Source organism: Calidris pugnax, unplaced genomic scaffold (genome assembly GCF_001431845.1).
Source record: "Calidris pugnax isolate Ruff unplaced genomic scaffold, ASM143184v1 scaffold331, whole genome shotgun sequence".
NCBI lineage: Eukaryota > Metazoa > Chordata > Aves > Charadriiformes > Scolopacidae > Calidris > Calidris pugnax.
The window spans coordinates 603,844-624,447 of NW_015091360.1; the positions used below are offsets into that span (position 1 = coordinate 603,844).

Genomic DNA, 20,604 nt, shown 5'->3' on the forward strand with positions numbered 1-20,604 from the left:
GCAGTAAAACTGGCCTGCCTGGTTAGAAACCAGTCAGGTAGCAAAAGTATGAAAGGTCCTTAGGTTCCCAAAGAGCGGCTGAAGGGAGGGGTTGTGCTCATGAGGTGGGTCAATAGTCTGTGGAATAGAGGAGGATGGAAAGGTGGCCATGGGGGTGTTCAGGGAACTCTGAAGAGCTGCAATGAGCGTGACCAAGAGTTGTATCAAAGCGTGAAGCTCTCCTTACCCCTTTTGACATACCTGTAGTCAGAATTTCCTTGCACAGAGGCATGACTTTGACTTGGTGAAGGCTGTGGACTGCAGTTGCGTTGAGCTGTAGATACGGCGGCTTTTCCATTTGCTTTGACTTCTACTTCAGGAACATTTGAAACAGTTAAAATAATTTCTCCCTTGTGAGAGAGGCAACTTATTCCATTTGTGTTCAAGCAGGAGCAAAAGCAGTTTCCTCATTTTGGGGGATCCTTCTGCAGAAGGATCCTGGAACCAAAGAAGAAAATGACTCATCGTATTTAGTCATAAAATTGGAGCTGCTTTGATTTTTAGAAGAACTGAGTAGCATTTTTGGGGCAAGTTTTTTTTTAGCCAGCATTGGAAATTATATGTTTTAAATATCTTTTATAGTTTTATATATACATGTGTATTTATCTGTATAAATACATATGGATAGTATGTGCTACCTGATTTTTTGGTAAATTGAGTAGAATTATCTCATTTCGAACTTGTATTTAAATGCTGTACATTTTTTTGCACTCAAATTCATGGGATTAATATATAGTGGTAGAATCGTAGAATAATAGGATGGTTTGGATTGGAAGAGACCTTAAAGATCATCCAGTTCCAACCCCCTGCCCTGGGCAGGGACACCTCCCACCAGACCAGGTTGCTCCAAGCCCCATCCAGCCTTGAACCCCTCCAGGGATGGGGCAGCCACAGCTTCTCTGGGCAACCTCTTCCAGGCTCTCACCACCCTCACAGCAAAGAATTTCTTCCTAAAATCTCATCTAAATCTCCGCTGTGATTCTAGGTGATTGAGAAGGTTTGGTGTGGCAGGAGAAATTGAGCTAATCTGGTAGGGGTAAAAAACTGATGACTTCTGGAAATGAAAGTCCTTTTCCTTTTCTCCATCGCCTTCTCCACAGTCTAGGCCAAGTTGTCCTGTTGTTCCCCCATCTTGCTGGCTATATGACTTCTCTCAGCCCTTGATGAAGTGATTGTACAAAAAAAAGTGGACAATTTTATGCTGGATTAGTGAGTTGAAGGGGCTTACTAAAGGAGAGGATGAATGCAAGGCAAGGGACAGGAGCAGAAGAACTTTTTAGTAGCAGTTAGCTGTTAGGTTGGCTCAGCACCCTGGTGTAGCACCACACTTTGAACATTTCTGTCCAGAGTAATGTGATGGTGTTTGAGGTAGTTCATGAGAGGAAGGATTTGTGGGTTCAAATAAGAGATCTAGAAAAGGAGATGATTAAATTTTACAAATGTAGCCCAGGGGGTAGAGGAGAAATCAGCGTATTCGATCAGAGCTGTCAGGCTTTGAGGCACCAAACCCACATTTGCTCACCAAGAATCTGTTAGAAAATATTCTGTGCGCCTTCTCATCGTGGGTTTCAGGCTCAAAACCTACAATTTCTGGAACTAAGCACACTACTGGAATAGCAAGATGGTGTAAAAAAGGCCATTTTATTCAAAGAATCTCACCAATTAGTCACAAACAGTATAATAGAGTTTAATGATCATTGTTTCATTAAGGAACCCATGCGTGACATGCATTTTTGTTCATTTAGGAGCAATAACATTTCTTCATTCTCCTGTTTTTTTATTCTCTGCTCTATGAAGAACTTCCTTCTGTGTTTGGCAAATGTAGGGATTTTATCATGTAGTTTTGAATTTCTGAAAGTTACCTGGGTGAAAACTAAGGCATAATTTTAAAAAATAGTCAGAAACCCTGGTAGCAAAAAAGGAGGGTTTGCATATAAATATAAACGGTCATGGTGTATTCCTCTTCTAAGCCATGATGATAAGAAGGGGGTGATTTTAAAGGGTTTGCTTTGGTCCAGTACTGCCAAACGTGTGCCAGAAGCCATCTTCATACAATCATGGAATCGTAGAATGGTTAGAGTTGGAAAAGATCTTAAAGTTCATCCAGTTCCAACGCCCCTGTCCTGGGCAGGGACACCACCCACCACAATCATGGAATCGTAGAATGGTTAGAGTTGGAAAAGATCTTAAAGTTCATCCAGTTCCAACGCCCCTGTCCTGGGCAGGGACACCACCCACCAGACCAGGCTGCTCAAATCTCAGCTCTTCACTCTGAAACAGGATCCAAAAGCCAGTTCAGAGGCCAGAGGATACTACAGGTGTATTTGCATTTAAACTAAGCACCCGCTGTTGCTTTCTATGCAAGATACCCTTATACCTGTGCTCTTACCCGGTTTTGCTTTTATGACTCTCTGAGGGTCAAGTGCATCATTTTGAAAACATAACAGACTATAAGTATGTTTATTTTAGTTGATATGCACAATAGGCTACTATATAACCTTTACTGTTTGCTCTGTAGCTGTAGTGCTTAGAGACATGGGTTAGTGATGGTCTCAGCTCTTCACTCTGAAACAGGATCCAAAAGCCAGTTCAGAGGCCAGAGGATACTACAGGTGTATTTGCATTTAAACTAAGCACCCGCTGTTGCTTTCTATGCAAGATACCCTTATACCTGTGCTCTTACCCGGTTTTGCTTTTATGACTCTCTGAGGGTCAAGTGCATCATTTTGAAAACATAACAGACTATAAGTATGTTTATTTTAGTTGATATGCACAATAGACTACTATATAACCTTTACTGTTTGCTCTGTAGCTGTAGTGCTTAGAGACATGGGTTAGTGATGGCTTTTATCAGAGTTAGGCTGGTGGTGGGACTCGAGGATCTGAAAGGTTCCTTCCAACCCCGGCAATTCTAAGATTCTGTCATTCTATTTTTGGCACTGTCATTCCTGGACTAAGAGAAACAAATCCTCTTTGTAGAGTACATGAAGTGAGGTGAGCTTAAATAATAGTACTAAAGTAAGCGCTTATGAAATGACCAACTAAAAACTCCAGTCAGTTAAACCAGTGCTGGATGTGCTGGAAATTACCGTGGAGTGGATCCTAAGAAAGTTAAGAGGGGTCTGGAGGTGATATCCATTACACTGTGATCGTGGAATCATAGAATTGTTGAGATTGGAAGGGACCTTTAAGATCATCAAGTCCAAAACCATCCCTAAACCGTATCTCCAAGCTCTATGTCAATGTGGCTTTTAAAACCCTCCAGGGATGGTGACTCCACCACTGCCCTGGGCAGCCCATTCCAAGGCTTAAGGACCCTTTCCATGTAAAAACTGTTCCTAATCTCCAATCTGAACCTCCCCTGGTGCAATGGGCCTGAGGCCATTTCCTCTTGTCCCATGTCCTGTTCCTTGGGAGAAGAGACCGACCCCCCCCTGGCTACACCCTCCTTTCAGGGAGTTGGAGAGAGCGAGAAGGTCTCCCCTCAGCCTCCTTTTCTCCAGGCTGAACACCCACAGCTCCCTCAGCTCCTCCTCACAAGGTCTCCAGCCCCTTCTCCTTGTGCTCCAGACCCCTCACCAGCTCCGTTGCCCTTCTCTGGACCCGCTCCAGCCCCTCAATGGCTTTTTTTGTGGTGAGGGGCCCAAAACTGGACACGGCCCTTGAGGTGGGGCCTCACCAGTGCCCAGTACAGGGGACTGGTCACCTCCCAAGTACTACTCACCACACTGTTCCTGACCCAGGCCAAACGATCACCTCCCACATACTACTCCCCACACTGTTCCTCACCCAGGCCAGGATGCTGGTGGCCTTCTTGCCCACCTGGGCACTCTGCTGGCTCCTGTTCAGCCGACAGGCGACCAACACCCCCAGGTCCTTTTCCATGGGGCAGCTCCAGCCCCTCTGCCCCCAGCCTGGAGCGCTGCAGGGGGTTGGTGGGACCCAAGTGGAGGACCCAACACCTGGCCGTGTTGAACCTCATCCCATTGGCCTTGGCCCATTGATTCTTTGACCATGCAGTGCCACATCAATGGGAAGTTTTAGGTGCTGTTGACAGTATTGGTAACTGAAGATAATTTCTTTTATATGATATGCCCTAAGTCAGTAAAATACATCAATGGGAAGTTGTAGATGCTGTTGACAGTATTGGTAACTGAAGGTTATTTTTTTTTATATGATATGCCCTAAGTCAGTAAAATCACTGGAATCCAGGTATAAGGTTGCTATTCCATTTTAATCTGCTTTTCAGAGGGAGGACAAGCTGTGAGCAGCTGCGTGTAGTGCATTGTGGAGCTGTAACCTTCATGTGGGAGTCTGTTTATTTGCATAAGAACCATAATGTTGGATCCTGAGCCATTGTGTCAAGTTATTTGAACAGATTGAAATAAAAGAGTAAATTACACTATAGGTGTTGATGAAAGCATGAAGTAGTTTTTGTGTCGATGCTGGTGTAGCAGCAGTTATGTAGGATAGTACGATTCTTTGAGATATTTCTTGGAATTAAAAAGGGAAGCATGATTTGGGGATTTTTGATGATAGGAAATTATGTTCCTTATGATCATTAAAAAAAGCTTCCTTAAAAAAAACTTAATAACAGAATTAATTTCAGCATGTAGAGGAGAATTCCTCGTCAAATGCTGCCAATACATTGATCGTAGCAAATAACACTATTTGCTTTTGTAACAAAAAGCTGCTGAAGGTTTTCAGGGAAGAGCTTGTGCTTCAAAACTGCTGGAAACTACTTCTAGGGGGAAGGGGAATTCCGAAGAGGAATCTTACCTTACAATGAATTCATGGTCTTGGGTGAATCTTCGTTGTTGGGTGAGATGCTCAATACACTTTGGCCCAGCTGGTTTAACTACTTTTAAGAATACACTTGTCCTAAAGAAGATTAGTCTTTTTGGATGATGAGTTCACTGCACTAAGCCTCACCTTTTTCTTGATGTGTATAACCGAGTGTTTATATATTCACAAATCTCCTATAAATCCGTGCAGTCCTAGAGCCTTTTCAAGTGTTTCTGTTATCAGTGTCTTATGATTTGTTTTACATTAAAGCTTTCCCACTTCATGTAGTGTTTTAGCCCAGAAATACTGATTCCAGTGGTAAAATAATGAGGTTAGTTTATGTTAAACAAACAGACAGTGGTTTTGGAGGTCTGTTGGATTTCAGATGAGTTTTTGGGAACACAGTAGAGTCACCTATAGGAGCTAAATCTATTTGTTGCTTACAGTTGAGAGACAACTACCAGTGCCCGATAGTTCTCATCAGCTGGGCGATGCTGTATGAATGGAAATAGTTTCTTTTCCTTTTTTCTTCATTGAAAAAAAGTCCTTTGCTGACAGCAAATATGTTCTGCTCTGCCAAATGAAATAGTGCATGAAATTCTGCTCTCCTTTTTTAAGGAAGAAGTTTTGTGTGGTTTCCATGATTGTACATTGAAGTACTGAAGTTTCATTCAACTTCATTATATTTTTCATCTTAGCTGTAACTACTGATCAGATAAATCATTCTGGCCTTGAAAAAAAGAATAATCTAGCTTTATAGATTCTTGATAGCCAGTTTTATTACTTCAACTGAATTCAAGATATCATAAAATTATTTGTCTTTTTGAAAATGGAAATGTGTTTTTAGTGTTTCATTACGTTTTACACACTGAGGTTGAAGCTTCTCAGTTTATTTTCATAAGAACAAACATGGATGTTCTAGGAGTGTGCATGTGGGTCACATACTTTTTTTTTGCCGTAGCTAATAAGTGCTTTTTGAAAATGAGGTACATCAGATGTCTCCAGATTAAATACGATCTCATGGGAATCGTTAGTCATTCCTTGGAAATAATTACTTCTTATTGAAAAATAAATGTCATACTGCATTTAATCCGTGCTATAATTTCCATCCATCCAAGAGTGTGTGACACTCGTTTTCCTTTTCTTGCTCTGCTCTTCTGGACCGTGTTTGTACAGAAGCCTTTGCAAGAGCCATTGAGAAATTGTTGTCTTGGTTGCTATTAAGAGCTCAGTAAAAAAATGTATAAATTGGATTTTGCTCTAAGAGAACGTGTGGTCTGTAACAAGAGGTTTTCCTCTTTCTGCATATAACTTGACAGCGTGCTGCGTTTGTTTTTTGTGCTGAAATAAAGAATTGCTAAATAGAGAAAGGGAAAGAAAAAGTTTCCCGGAGTTTCATGCAAGAAGGTTATTTCCCCTCCAGGCAGGGGCAGATGATCACGAGCAATACCAGGGTATGAAGTTACCCTTCCTCTTTGTAACCGATCCACGGCTGCTTCTAATTGAGTGCAAATGTGAAGTAAAATGGGTTTGCTTAAATTATCTCCGTTAGCTGTGTGTGTGACCTTCATCGGGGATGAAGCTAACCCATTTTCCTTCAGGTTTTGGTGGCCTAGAAGTATTTTGTGGGCAGCCGTAGCTTTTCAGGCGAGCATTGGTACCTCTGGGGTGAAAATGGTGGTATCTGAAGAAGCCCTGGCTGGACGGTGGGCTGGTGTCTGCCCATGCTGTTGGAAGGGCGCTTGTAGGCGTGTGACCAAACTGGGGGTGAAGATAAAGGCACTGTCCACCTACAGCCCCCGCTCTACAGTTTGACTGCTGGTCTCAGGTGTTAATATTTGCACAGTTCTAGTTTCAGGGAGCTGAAGGGGACAACAAAAGGGGACAAAAGGGGAACCATCAGGGATTGCAATAAGGAAGGCTGCCTGGTGCCTTCCCAGTATAAAATCATGGAACGGTTTGGGTTTGAAGGGACATTAAAGATCATTGAGCTCCAACCCCCTGCCCTGGGCAGGGACACCTCCCACCAGACCAGGTTGCTCCAAGCCCCATCCAGCCTGGCCTTGAACACCTCCAGGGATGGGGCACCAACAGCTTCTCTGGGCAACCTCTTCCAGGGTCTCACCACCCTCACAGCAAAGAATTTCTTCCTGAGATCTCACCTCAATCTCTGCTCTTTCAGTGTAAAGCCATTACCCCTTATCCTATGGCTCCCCTCCCTGATCCAGAGTCCCTCCCCATCTCTCCTGGAGCCCCTTGAGGGACTGGAAGGGGCTCTAAGGTCTCCCTGGAGCCTTCTCTTCTCCAGGCTGAACCCCCCCAACTCTCTCAGCCTGTCCTCACATCAGAGGGGCTCCAGCCCTCCCAGCATCTCTGTGGCCTCTTCTGGCCCCATTCCAACAGGTCCATGTCCTTCCTGTGCTGAGGACTCCAGAGCTGGACACAGAGCTCCAGGTGGGGTCTCCCCAGAGCGGAGCAGAGGGGCAGAATCCCCCCCTGGCCCTGCTGGCCACGCTGCTGGGGATGCAGCCCAGGATGGGGTTGGGTTTTTGGGCTGCCAGCGCACGTTGCCGGCTCATGTGGAGCTTCTCATCCACCACTACCCTCAAGTCCTTCTCCTCAGGGCTGCTCTCCAGCCATTCTCTCTCCTCCCAACCTGTATAGGATGCTGATTGGAGTGTTTTATAACTTTGTAAACCATTAGCCTTTGGGGTTAGGCATTTGCCTCTAGCATTTATTTTTTTTTATTTCTGCCAAAATTATTTAGCTATCTGTAAGAACGCATGAAAAAAAAAATTCTTTTAAAAAAAACAACTTTTTTTGGAAATACTCTATGTCCCTGCCTTCAAAGTAGAGGCTCGGAGTTAGATGGCAGCGCGGGAAGTGCTGGTGATAGTTTCTGGGGAAGAAAAGCGGTTTATGAGTCACGGCTTTGTCAGCACTGTGAAAATCTCAGATGTAACCAAAGTGTAACCTTTTAAAGAAATCTCAGTTCTCGCATGCCGGCTTGAGAGCTGTATGGCCTGGATGGGGAGGGGAAGACTGAGGTGGGGGGTGAAAACAATGCCTTGTACCCCCAGCACCTGAGAGCCAGAAGTGGACCCATGGGGGTCTGGTGTGGTCCTGTCCCCCAGATGCCATAGACTGGGACCAGGGGAGATGGACCTGGGGTGAGAGGGAGAGTTAATATGATGGTGTGTTGGGGAATGAAGGAGGGGGAGTCAAGAGGATAGTGTGGCACTGCCAGCCAAGCCTGGAAGTGACCAAGGCAGGGGAGATGGAAAGCCTTGGGGAGTGGGGATGAGGAGAGACTTGGCCAAAGGTGCTGGAGGTAGGAACGAAGAAGCACTAGGGCTTGAATCAACATGGGCCAGAGGATATGGCTGGAGGAAAACAGGCAGAGGAGTTTCTTATGGAAGGTCCTTTTCCAGAAAGATCTTTGAATATAAATAAACACCTTTTGATTTCAGTAGAAGTTCCTTGAGAATATGGTTTTAACCACTGCCTACGGTTAATCCTCATGCAGAGAACTGTTTGCAACCAGTTTCGACCCCACTGCTGGTTTTTGTCGGTGTCAATGTGACGCCGTCGTACAAGGTCTGATGTCTCAATTCCTTTGTTTCTAAAAGCGCCAAATGCAAACATCTTTTGAAACAATTCTTCACAGAGAGAGTGGTCGGGCATTGGAATAGGCTGCCCAGGGAGGTGGTTGAGTCCCCATCCCTGGCTGTGTTTAAGAACCGTTTAGATGTGGTGTTGGGGGATATGGTGTAGGGGAGAACTTTAGAGTAGGGTGGATGGCTGGACTCGATGATCCCGAGGGTCTCTTCCAGCCTAGATAATTCTGTGATTCTGTGATCTTTTGCAGTGTGGCAACGTCCAAGTCAAGAAATGTCCAAACTGAGCTTATCTTTGCAAAACTCTTTTCATTTGACCCTTTTGCAGTGTGGCAACATCCAAGTCAAGAAGTGTCCAAACTGAACTTATCTTTGCAAAACTCTTTTCATTTGACCTCTCATGAGGAAGCCTTGCAATTTAATGGTATATAACTGTACGCTGATGTGCTGGCTTTTGTTTTTTTTTCCACAGGACCCCTGCTTCGTTCCGTGCACAGGATGGACCTGCTCTGGGAATGAATCTGGTTGCTGTGGTGGAGAAGGCTGTTCTCTGTAGTGCCCCTGCCTCACTTCCAGCAGCGATCGGGCCGTGCAAGGGAGGCAGAGGCCGTTCTGATGCTCTGCGCAGCTGGGGAACAAGATTTTCTTCCTGGCTGTGCCACAGACTTCCTAGGTGATGCTCGGTAAGTTGCTCAAATCCTGGCTTTTCTCCTGTCTTTGTGAACTATCTGTGTCTTGCTGTCTTGAATCTCTGGATTTGATTTGGAAAAGTGCTGAGCGCTGGTAAGTGCGAGCGAGGCGCTGGGGGCTGAGGTTTGAAAGTGCTATATAAAGCACAACGTAACGCGAAGTGCTGTGAAAAAAATGAGGTCTGAGCTATGCCAAGTTGTCTTCAGAATTGGAGAATCATTTTGACCTTAAAGCTCAAGTTGGGAATAACACAGTTATTCGAAGCTGGAGTAACAGTAGGACTAACCATTCTGTTGATGAAGGACTCGGCTGCGCCGTTGAATTCACAAAGAAATTACTTGTTCCGTCGTCCAAAAAAAATGGGAGTAGCATGTGGTAAATAAGGTATTGGACCATAGGCCAAATACCAGGAGTAAAACAGATTGCTGTTTGATTAGTGGCAATTCTGCACGCAGAAGGAGGCAGAGGTGCTGTGGAAGTGGTGTGACACAACCGCGGTGCGGACCGTGCCCCAGAAGAAAACAAAAGGCAAAAATCTAAGTCTCTCTAAAACTTAACTTCTGACATTTCCTCCTGTCAGGACTCGCCTCCACGGGCGGGCGGGTTTTAGTGTAGAAGTTTGTATCGTGTAATATGAGCTGGGGTGCAAGAAGCACAGCGTTTTTAATGCTGTCAACTCAGATAAAGTATGGACGTAAACCCAAAAGGATGCGTAAATTCATCGTTTGTCGCAGGCACACGCCTCCTGTGCCCGGGTATTGTAGCAGGTCCAAAGCAGGCAGTGTTTGTAATGCCCACTATCAGAAGGGCTGGAGCTCAGAATTTCATCTGCATTTCTTCAGGCTCGGGGTTTGTGTTTTCCCAGCGGGATGTCCGTCGCTGGCTACAATGCTGTTGTAATCAGTAGATAACAGAGTGTTTTTTTGGGGCCGAGGCATCGGTTAAGCTAAATATTGTTTTAACTTAGCTAACCTGAATGCAAAATAATCTACCATTAGATCAGATTTTATGAATTAACCAAGAGCGTGTCTTCGGTGCCTGGAAACGTAGTGAGTGTGTTTGCCAGATAAGCTGTTACTCTCCAGTGCAGGAGAGAGAGAGGCAGTAAAAGCTATGAAGCTTTGCTAATGGCTAAATATTATATTAAATACACAGAGTAAGGATGCACATTCCCCTTCCAGCCTACTCAGGGGGGATCTACTACATATGGCTCTGTAAAAAACTGCAGTTAATACTTTAGGCACCCAGCAACATTTTTAAAGTGCTGCTTTCTAAGAAAAAACAAGGTATTTTTGACTACTGCTGTGCGGTGCAAATTCATTTTTAAATCTTTAAACAGATAAATAAAAAAGGTTGTTGGGGGGGAGGAACAACACCGATCTGTATTTTCTGAGCAGAAGTTAAAACTGAAATTATTTGCTTTACCTAGAGCATCGAAAATGATGTTGCAATTAGAGTGATGCAACGCAGCGCCCGTTACGAAAGGATGGCACAATTGGCAGAGCCCGCTGGAGGAAAAGCACTGGGACTGGGAGGGGAAAGGGGGGCTGTGGGCCCAGAGCTGCTCAGGAGAGAAGATTATCTGCTAATGGGGAGAGAGGAAAGCCAAGAAAAATAAAAGTTCTGCCATTCCTGCCTCTCCCATAAAGCAGGGGGAGGAGAAGGGCGACTCGTTTTATCAATGTGCCTACTTTATTTCGGTGGCACGTCTAATCCGGCGCGTGGAAAAATATTTTCTGGGAGGTGAAAGAAATTAAAAAAAAAATGGAAGTGAAAGCTAATTTTGAGCTAATATAGTTTGAAAGCTGCTAATAATAGCGGAATTTTATTCGGCGTGCTCTATTTCTACAATAGAAAAGTAAAATTCCTCTGGGTTAACTGAAACATCTGTTGAACAAATTGGTTCGGTTTCATGAGTCTGTTACTAATTCTGAGAAGTAGATGGTGTTTTATAAAAGCGGTAGAGGTGGGGGGTGCCTATATTCTTTCATTTTTTTTACTATTATTAAAGTGGGTCATTTTGAAGTGTTATGTTTTCACGAATACAGTAATACTGTGGTTAATATTTCTAGCATTTCAAGCCTTACCTGTGCTTCAGTGAGTTTTCATCACTGTTTTTAATCAACATTACTAATATTCTTTCAAGTTATGGGTTTCTAGCTTTTTATCAAGTTCTCAGTAATGAAGTAATTGAGTAATTTTTTTTAAAAAGCTCTTCTGGTACATTTTTGCTTGTATTTCCTTGTTTCTGCAGCTTTTTCTACTCTATTTTACTTACAAAGTTTGATAACAAATTTAGTTGCTGTTTTCTCATTTGGATTAATTATTCTTAGTAACTTCACAGTTGTGGGAAGAATATTGTAGGTAACAAATCAGTTTATGGCTTCACATTGTAGTAGCAAAGAATGTCATAAGAGCCAACGAGCTGATGTCATATGAATTAATAAAAGAAGAAAAAGGGAGAAATTAAAAACAGTTTCTAAGATTCTGTTCCCATGCGTTAGGAATGCTCTAATTTAATCTCCTACACGTACACGTGTGTTAAAGCAGTTTAGGTTTCTCTGGTATCTCCTGTATGTTAAAGCAGTTTAGGTTTCTCTGGTATCTCCTATCAATGTAATCACTGAAAGCAAGTGTAATGTTAGTGCAGATTAAAAATTCTCTGTGCTTTACTGTTAAATATATAAAACTGATGCAAGACCATCTTGGGCGCTACATGGAATAAGTGTAATGTTAGTGCAGATCAAATTCTCTGTGCTTTATTGTTAAATATATAAAACCGATGCAAGACCATCTTGGGCGCTACATGGAACGAGTTGTAATACTTGGACACGTTTAAAGGGAGAAGCTGAACTTTTAATTTAGAGAGCGAATAGATGTTTTCTTTGTGGTGCATACACCATGTGGAAAATACAAGACGAGCACTAGGCATGTACATTTGATGTGATTTTCAGCTTTGTGGTCAGGGTGACTGCTCGGAGCCGCTCGGTGGGTAGGTAACGAAGGATGTGAACGGAAGTTGATACTACTTTCTAATGTTACTTGAACAGATAGTTTCCTTCACTTTTTATCATGGCTATTTTTGAAGCTTTAATGTGCATTTATTACGTGGTAATTCCATTGTCTTCTTGGATAATGCAAGCACAAATAGGAGGGACAGCAGCGTGGGATGTCATCGCTTTTGAGGGCTTGCTGGGCCGAGGAGGAATTGGAGAGGTGCAGTCGAGTTTTGGGAAGGTCCACGTGAGCGTTGGCAGCTCAAGGAGCTGCTCCCCGCTGTTGATAAGATGTTCCAAACAACCCGAGTGTCAGTTTTGTCCTTGGAGCAGCTCGCTGAAGTTTCAGATGACGTGCATGAAATGAAGGGGAAGTTTTGTGGCTCAAGTCCTGTGCCAAGTCTTTTTTGAAGTTGTACGCGGCAGCTGTGCCTGTAGCTAAAGAAAGGCTTTCTTTGCCTCCGTCGTAACATCTGCATGATCTTTTAAGAGCAGAATCGTTCCGCTATGATGTATCGTTTAGCTAATCCGGGCTGCCTTCATTAAGTCTTCCCCTCCCCCTTGTTAGAAACTCTCACATTACTTTTGGGGCGAAGTTTGCAAAGATCTAGCCTTGAGTGCTTCTATGTGGAAACAGTAGGCTTCAGTCAAAAAAGAAAATAGTCCAAGGGGAGTTGAGATTTTGAGTCTGTAGCTCAGTGAGGTAATTGGGCAGCTTTAGACTGCACCCCATGAATTGGATTTTTTTGTGTCCTCCCTTGTTTGGAGGACAGGGGCTGAACATAGGGCCAGTTTTTGTGGAGATGGCACAAATGACACCTGGAGCACTGTGTCCAGCTCTGGAGCCCTCAGCACAGGAAGGACATGTTGGAACAGGTCTAGAGGAGGCCACAAAGGTGCTCAGAGGGTTGGAGCATCTCTGCTGTGAGGACAGGCTGAGAGAGGTGGGGTTGTTCAGCCTGAAGAAGAGAAGGCTCCAGGGAGACCTCAGAGCCCTTTCCAGTCCCTCAAGGGGCTCCAGGAGAGATGGGGAGGGACTCTGGATCAGGGAGGGGAGCCATAGGACGAGGGGGAAGGGTTTTAAACTGAAAGAGGGGAGACTAAGATGAGGTCTGGGGAAGAAATTCTTTGCTGTGAGGGTGATGAGACACTGGAAGAGGTTGCCCAGAGAAGCTGTGGCTGCCCCATCCCTGGAGGGGTTCAAGGCCAGGCTGGATGGGGCTTGGAGCAACCTGGTCTGGTGGGAGGTGTCCCTGCCTAGGGCAGGGGCTTAAAACTCAATGATCTTGAAGGTCCCTTCCAACCTAAACCATTCTATGATTCCATAAATAATCATAGAATTTCCTAGGTTAGAAGGGACCTTTCAGATCATCTAGTCGAACCCTCAAAATACGGCATAGTTGCCACAAACCTTGGTCTTATGGCTTCCAGAAGCATGGATTGCACCCTCCCTGCCAAGGAATTACCCCTTCTCCCTCGTGCTGGCATCCTTGTCACCACAACTCTGGGGTAAGGTGGCTCAGGGAGCCAAACCAGCTGTCAACTAGCCACGGTTTTAGAATTACAGAATGGTTAGAGTTGGAAGGGGCCTTAAAGATCATCGAGTTCCAACACCCCTGCCCTGGTTGGGTCACTTGGCTTGCTCTTCAGCTCTTTGAACTCACTAACTCCAGAGTTGGACAAATGTCTGTGCTGAAGATGACCTGGAAGAGGGGACAGCAGGGCTGAGCCTCTTGTAGTTGCAGATTAGCTCATCTGCCACTTCGAAACCGTGCCTGGGGTTGAGGCAGGAAGGCGGCAACGGAGGGAAGTGCTTTTAAAGAAGTGCCTGAGTTACACCATACACCCTGTTCACTCTGCAAGTTAAGCCAGGAGAAATCAATAAATCAGCTGTAATTGAATTTGAAATTTTAGCTTTAGTGTTTCTTTTAGTTGAAGATTTTTGCATAGAGGGCTTTAAAATCAGATCTTTAGTTAATCTTCTTCCAGTTCAAGACTTCAGATGTCCGAAATTGTTTGCTTCTCTGTTAGCACTGCAAGGCTGGCAAGTTTTCATAGTTACAGGGTTGGATCTAGTGGTCAAAAATAAGAGGTTGTGGTCTTGGAAAGCAAAACAAAGGCTGACGCTTCTCTGTGTTGAGGATTTTGGTGATCTTCACTCTAAATAGCTTGCATTTGTAGGGGGCACTTGACTCTCAAGCAGTGTGTCAGGAAACAAATCAGGAGGGATACGCTGTAAAATTAAATGTGGGTGCGTTTTTTTTGTAAGTAAGAATTACCACATTTTATCATCAGGAATTACTGGATGTGCATTTGCTTTTCAGTTGAACAATATGATCAGTCTATAGATGCCTTCCTGCTGTAATCTCCTCGGAAAATGACTGTCAGTGGAAAAGCAGAGCGCTGATTTATGTAATCGTACTCATTGCAGGAGTTTGGTTTGTGAGATCCAATTAACATAAATAAGCAAAGTAAGAGAAAAGGCACAGGAAACATCCTGCTGCTTATTAGAGTTTTTAAATGGTGTTTTAAAAATTATCGTCCAGTTAAATAATGATTTTCTTTGATTTATGCCGGGAGGACTGTGTTACTCCCCATACTCAGTGTCTATAAAATTGAACATGGACTTGCTGCAGCGAAGAATTGATAATGAGCAAAATAATGAAGCAGCGATTACAAATTACTTGAAATACTGTGTATTGAGTGGAAAAAGATAGATCTGCCGTGTGTGTGTAATTTGGAGGGCAGTCCCCCCATCTGAGAGTGACCGTCACCACCTCACCAGAGACCGAGCACCCCCTGGGTGACAGCTGGGCCTTTTGCACTCACACATGGAGAACATAGAATCATAGAATTGTCCAGGTTGGAAGGGACCTTCCAGATCGAGGCCAACCATCAACCTAACTAGGATAAAAACCATCCCTAAACCATATCTCTAAGCTCTATGTCGACATGGCTTTTAAATCCTTCCAGGGATGGTGACTCCACCACCTTCCTGGGCAGCCCATTCCAAGGCTTAAGAACCCTTTCAGGGTGAAAACTGCTCCTAATCTCCAATCTGACCCTCCCCTGGTGCAACTTGAGGCCGTTTCCTCTCATCCCATGGCTTGTGACTTGGGAGAAGAGACCGACCTCCCCTGGCTACCCCCTCCTTTCAGGGAGTTGGAGAGAGCGAGAAGGTCTCCCCTCAGCCTCCTCTTCTCCAGGCTGAACACACCCAGCTCCCTCAGCCGCTCCTCACAAGGTCTCCAGCCCCTTCTCCTTGTGCTCCAGACCCCTCACCAGCTCCGTTGCCCTTCTCTGGACCCGCTCCAGCCCCTCAATGGCTTTTTTGTGGTGAGGGGCCCAAAACTGGACACGTGTTCTGTAACACCTAGGTCCTAGAAATAGAATCACAGAATCTTCTAGGTTGGAAGGGACCTTAAAGATCATCTTGTCCAATCGTCAACCTGACTTTGACAAAAATAGACACCCATACAACAAACAAAAAGCCACGCCATCACTAAACCATACCTCCCAGCACTACATCAACCCGTCTTTTGAACACCTCCAGGGATGGGGCCTCAACCACCTCCCTGGGCAGCCCATTCCAATGGCTGAGAACCCTTTCTGTGAAAAAATTTTTCCTAATATCCAGCCTGAACCTCCCCTGGCGTAACTTGAGGCCATAAATAGAGCTGTTTGAGAGCAGTACTCCAATTATATGTGTTTTATCTGTTTAAAAACATTAAGGGAAGATCTCCAGGCCAATCTCTGAAGCGGAGCACATTGAAGAGGTCCTGCTTCCCCGGCGGTGAGGGCCAGCCGCCCAGGACTTGCTTCAAAAACAGGAAGTGCCCACATTTCTATAAAATTGCAGAGTTTCAGCTGTCATAAATGTGGTTTCAATGCAGTTGCGGGAGTAAAGCCCAAAGTAGTTATAACCAGCTTACTTCCTCCTCCAGTCAAAGTGCAAATAGCCATATAATTAACAATCTGTGGCTCATTTTCTCGAGCTGGGCGAAGCGTTCCGTTTCACCCCTTCGGTCGCTGTATAAATAGGAGGGAACTTGACTTGCTTGAGATCCGTTTATAAAACACAAACCTTCTCGGTGGTAAAGCGGGCCTGCAGATTCACGAGCCGGGGTCTTGGGTTGCCCCTCGAGCTTGGCAGCAGGAGAAAGGGACCTGGGAGCGCGGCTGGCCCCGGGCCAGGCTCCTCGGAGAAGAGCGGGCCCGGCCAAGTTGGCTCCTTGCCACGGTAAACTGCATGGGGCAGCAAAACCTGCTGCCGAGCTGGTAGACAGCTTTTCTCTTCAGGGACTTCCCTCCTTACATTCCATTACAAATTGGCTTTATTCAAAGTCTTTTAGCATTAATTTTTTGAGGACTGATGGCTCAGCTTTTTTGGACAGCTTTTTTTTTTCTTTTTTTTTTTTTTTCTGAGTTAATACACCCATCCTGCCTTTGACTCTGCTCGTGCACTTAGTGTGGCATAAAAGCACGAGTATAAAAGGACAAGAGAATCACAGAATCATAGAATGGTTAGAGTTGGAAGGGACATTAAACACCATCCGTTTCCACCCCCCTGTCCTGAGCAGGGACACCTCCCACCAGACCAGGTTGCTCCAAGCCCCATCCAGCCTGGCCTTGAACCCCTCCAGGGATGGGGCAGCCACAGCTTCTCTGGGCAACCTCTTCCAGGGTCTCACCACCCTCACAGCAAGGAATTTCTTCCTGAGATCTCATCTAAATCTCCCCTCTTCCAGTTTAAAACCCTTCCCCCTCATCCTATGGCTGCTCCTCCCTGATCCAGAGTCCCTCCCCATCTCTCCTGGAGCCCCTTTAGGGACTGGAAGGCAGCTATACCTATATATATATGTTTCTACGCACACACGTGTATGTACATACTGTCAATGTTTTGAGAACAACACACTCCAAGGAGAGCAAGAAGGTGCTGGTTCTGCACCAGAGCAGAGCTGAGCTCTCAAAGGGAAGACATACCATCACAAATGCCATCCTGGAGCCCGTTTAGGGACTGGAAGGGGCTCTAAGGTCTCCCTGGAGCCTTCTCTTCTCCAGGCTGAACCCCCCCAACTCTCTCAGCCTGTCCTCAGCTTCTGCTGCTGCTTCTGATTGCTCTGTGCCTCTGTGTGTAGGTAATTATTATAACATCAATATAACATTACCTTCAGTCATTCAGAAGAGCCTTATCTTAGGTGCTTGCCAGAGTTACTCATGTGTTTCTTTGCTTAGCGTGACATGGCCGTATTTTCCTTCATGGCTTCGTTCCTGGCGCAAGCGCAGGCGATGAAATGTGCTCACACTGCGCCGTGTTTTATCACTGAGCGAAGGGATTGGATGGGCTTGTGTTGTAAAAGAGGACAGTGGGGCCAGTCAGTTCCACGCAATGAATAGATTGCTCTTATTCGGAGAGGGGTATGGTTCAAACATCGGTCTGTGGGCCAAGACCAGCCTGCAGGAAATTTCCATCTGCTCTGCTTTTTACCCAAGGAGGTGGGGAGCAGCTCTGCAGCAGCAAATGCTGCCCAGCAACTGGCCGGTGTTGGAGCCTTAGAATCATAGAATCATTGAGGTTGGAAGAGACCCTTGGGATCATCGAGTCCAACCATCTACCCTACTCTACACAGTCCTCCCCTACACCATATCCCTCAGTACCGCATCTAAAAGTCCCTTAAACACATCCAGGGATGGATGCCCCAGTCCAGTTTAGAGGGAGTGGAAGAAGGTGGAGTGGAAGGAAGCATGTAGAAGAACCTCTACTGTGTCCAGTTTTGGGCCCCCTACCATAAAAAAGACATTGAGGTGCTGGAGCGGGTCCAGAGAAGGGCGACAAAGATGGTGAGGGGTCTGGAGAATAAGTCTTGTGAGGAGAGGCTGAGGGAACTGGGGTTGTTCAGCCTGGAGAAGAGGAGGCTGAGGGGAGACCTTATTGCTCTCTACAACTACCTGAAAGGAGGGTGTAGAGAGGTGGGGGTCGGTCTCTTTTCTCAAGTCACAGGCGACAGGACGAGAGGAAATGGCCTCAAGTTGCACCAAGGGAGGTTCAGATTGGATATTAGGAACAATTTTTACCCTGAAAGGGTTCTCAGGCATTGGAATGGGCTGCCCAGGGAGGTGGTTGAGGCCCCATCCCTGGAGGTGTTCAAAAGACAGGTTGATGTAGTGCTGGGAGGTCTGGTTTAGTGATGGTGATGCTTCTTGTTTGTTGTGTGGGTGTCTATTTTTGTCAAAGTTACGTTGACAGTTGGACAAGATGATCTTTAAGGTCCCTTCCAACCTAGAAGATTCTGTGGTTCTGTGATTCTCTGGTGGCCTGGTCTGATTTCCAGGGTGACATCTGGATGATGTTTCCAGGATAGATGTTTCTTGTGGCATGTGCAGGCTGGTCAGACTGGTGATTGCCTGAGGACTGGGAAGTGAGGTCTGTGAGAATTAGCTGGTGGGAGGATCTGCATCCAACCGAAACAGAATTGCAAACCCCTTGTAATAAGCGACCTCTTTTAATAGAAAACCACATCCTTTAAAACAGTTCATTAAAAATGCCCTTATCAATTAGCAGCTACCGTGCCATATAAAATGCAGCTTATTTGCATGTGTAGTAATTCAGGTTCCAACTTCTAATTGCCATTTGATTTGCAAATACTGATTTTTGAGTGCATTTTGATATTATAGTTTTATATCACCTTTTAGGAGGAGAATTTTGAAATTAATTTGAGACTGTAACTGTTTCATTGCTTTAAAATGTTGATTTCTAGTTTACTTTTTTGTTTGTTTGTTTAGAAGAAACACAACATAACCACTAGCTTTTTCTCTAAAGCTCAGGCATTGAGAGTTTATGGAAGCAGTATGTGACTTGAAGGGTAGCATTTTAAAGAGTTATGCATCATGAAAGACCGTGTAACAGCTTGGGTTCTGTCCTTGGGTGTTTTTATTCTGGTGGCCTCCTACCTGGCAATATTCTCATTTAGGAGACTTCTGTATGTTTATACTCTTAAGTGTCCAGTTCTAACCTTTAATAATTAGAAGGTGGTCTCAGAGCTTCACCCAACGTTTGGTTGTTCTTGGTTCTTTCAAATCTGGTTTCCATTTCAGAGAGTTTTGACGTATTCCTATGGCAAGGAAACATACAGTGTTTAGTAAAGTTGTGACACTTCAGAATTGTGTTTGTTTCTGCAGGATTTTAAGTTAATCTTCTCTCACTGTTGTTACTAAGGGACACAAAAATGAGAAAATATTCAGAATCTTTACAGGCACGTGGAGAATTGTTCAAGTCTTTGATAGGTGCATAGATCAAAGGTCGGGAAGTTTGTTAAAGCTTTTAGACATGAGTGACAGCTCGTTGAAAATGAGCATTTTTCTAACTGTATTTGCAGAACACAGGCAGGGAGGTGTTTCCAAGCTGCTGGTGTAGAAGTGCATGGTTTGGATTTTCTGCCTTTGACAGTGTATATATATATATGTCCAGACATGGTCAGGTCTGCAATGGGTAGGTGGTTGGTAACAATCCATACATGCAATAAAATTTATTGGCAGGTGCCAGAAAATTAGACTTTGCTTTAGGAACTGCTGAAAAAAATCCTATGGTCTTTCTTGTGCAAGAGGTGAGAGGATGGACTGTTTTGGCCTCAGAATCTATATTTTGATTTGTTTATCCGGGGTAGTTTTTATTCTGCCTTTCAGTAAATGTTTGGTATTTCATAACTCTTTGAATTTTGGATGTGAGCATATTTTATGACCTACTTAGAAGTGGTTTAATGCTGTTACTTGTTTGATTATTCTCTGGTATGTATTACTTACCTGAACTTCTCAGTGGCGTGGACTTGCTTTTGTTCTCTCTGTTACATTTCACAGAATCCCAGGATGATACGGGGTTGGAAGGGACCTCTGGAGATCATCATTGTAGTGACAGGACAAGGGGTAATGGTTTTAAATTGGAAGAGAGGAGGCGTAGATTAGATACCAGTATGAAATTCTTTGCTGTGAGGGTGGTGAGGCACTGGAAGAGGTTGCCCAGAGAAGCTGTGGCTGCCCCATCCCTGGAGGGGTTCAAGGCCAGGCTGGATGGGGCTTGGAGCAACCTGGTCTGGAGGGAAGTGTCCCTGCCCATGGCAGGGGGCTGGATCTTGATGGTCTTTAAGGTCCCTTTCCAACTCTAACCCTTCTATCATTCCATGATCTAGTCCAACCCCCTGCCAGAGCAGGTCCACCCTGAGCAGAACGTGTCCAGGTGGGTTTGAATGTCTCCAGAGAAGGAGACTCCACCACCTCCCTGGGCAGCCTCTGCCAGGGCTCTGCCACCCTCACAGGAAAGAAGTTCCTCCTCATGTTCAGATGGAACTTCTTATGTTCCAGTTTGTGCCCATTTCCTCTTGTCCTGTCCCTGGGCACCACTGAAAAAAGCCTGGCCCCATCCTCCTGACACCCAACCTTTCAGTATTTATAGGTGTTGATGAGATCAGCCCCCCCAGTCTTCT

General features: G+C 44.9%; 1 protein-coding gene across 1 annotated transcript in view; it reads left to right on the top strand.

The window, feature by feature from the left end:
- The window catches only part of NCOA2 (nuclear receptor coactivator 2), a 244,333-nt gene that overhangs the window by 89,224 nt on the left and 134,505 nt on the right, over positions 1–20,604 (top strand). The window contains exon 2 of the mRNA XM_014961149.1: positions 8,914–9,124. The gene's annotated coding sequence lies outside the window, so the exon portion shown is untranslated. The remainder of the gene's footprint in view (positions 1–8,913; positions 9,125–20,604) is intronic.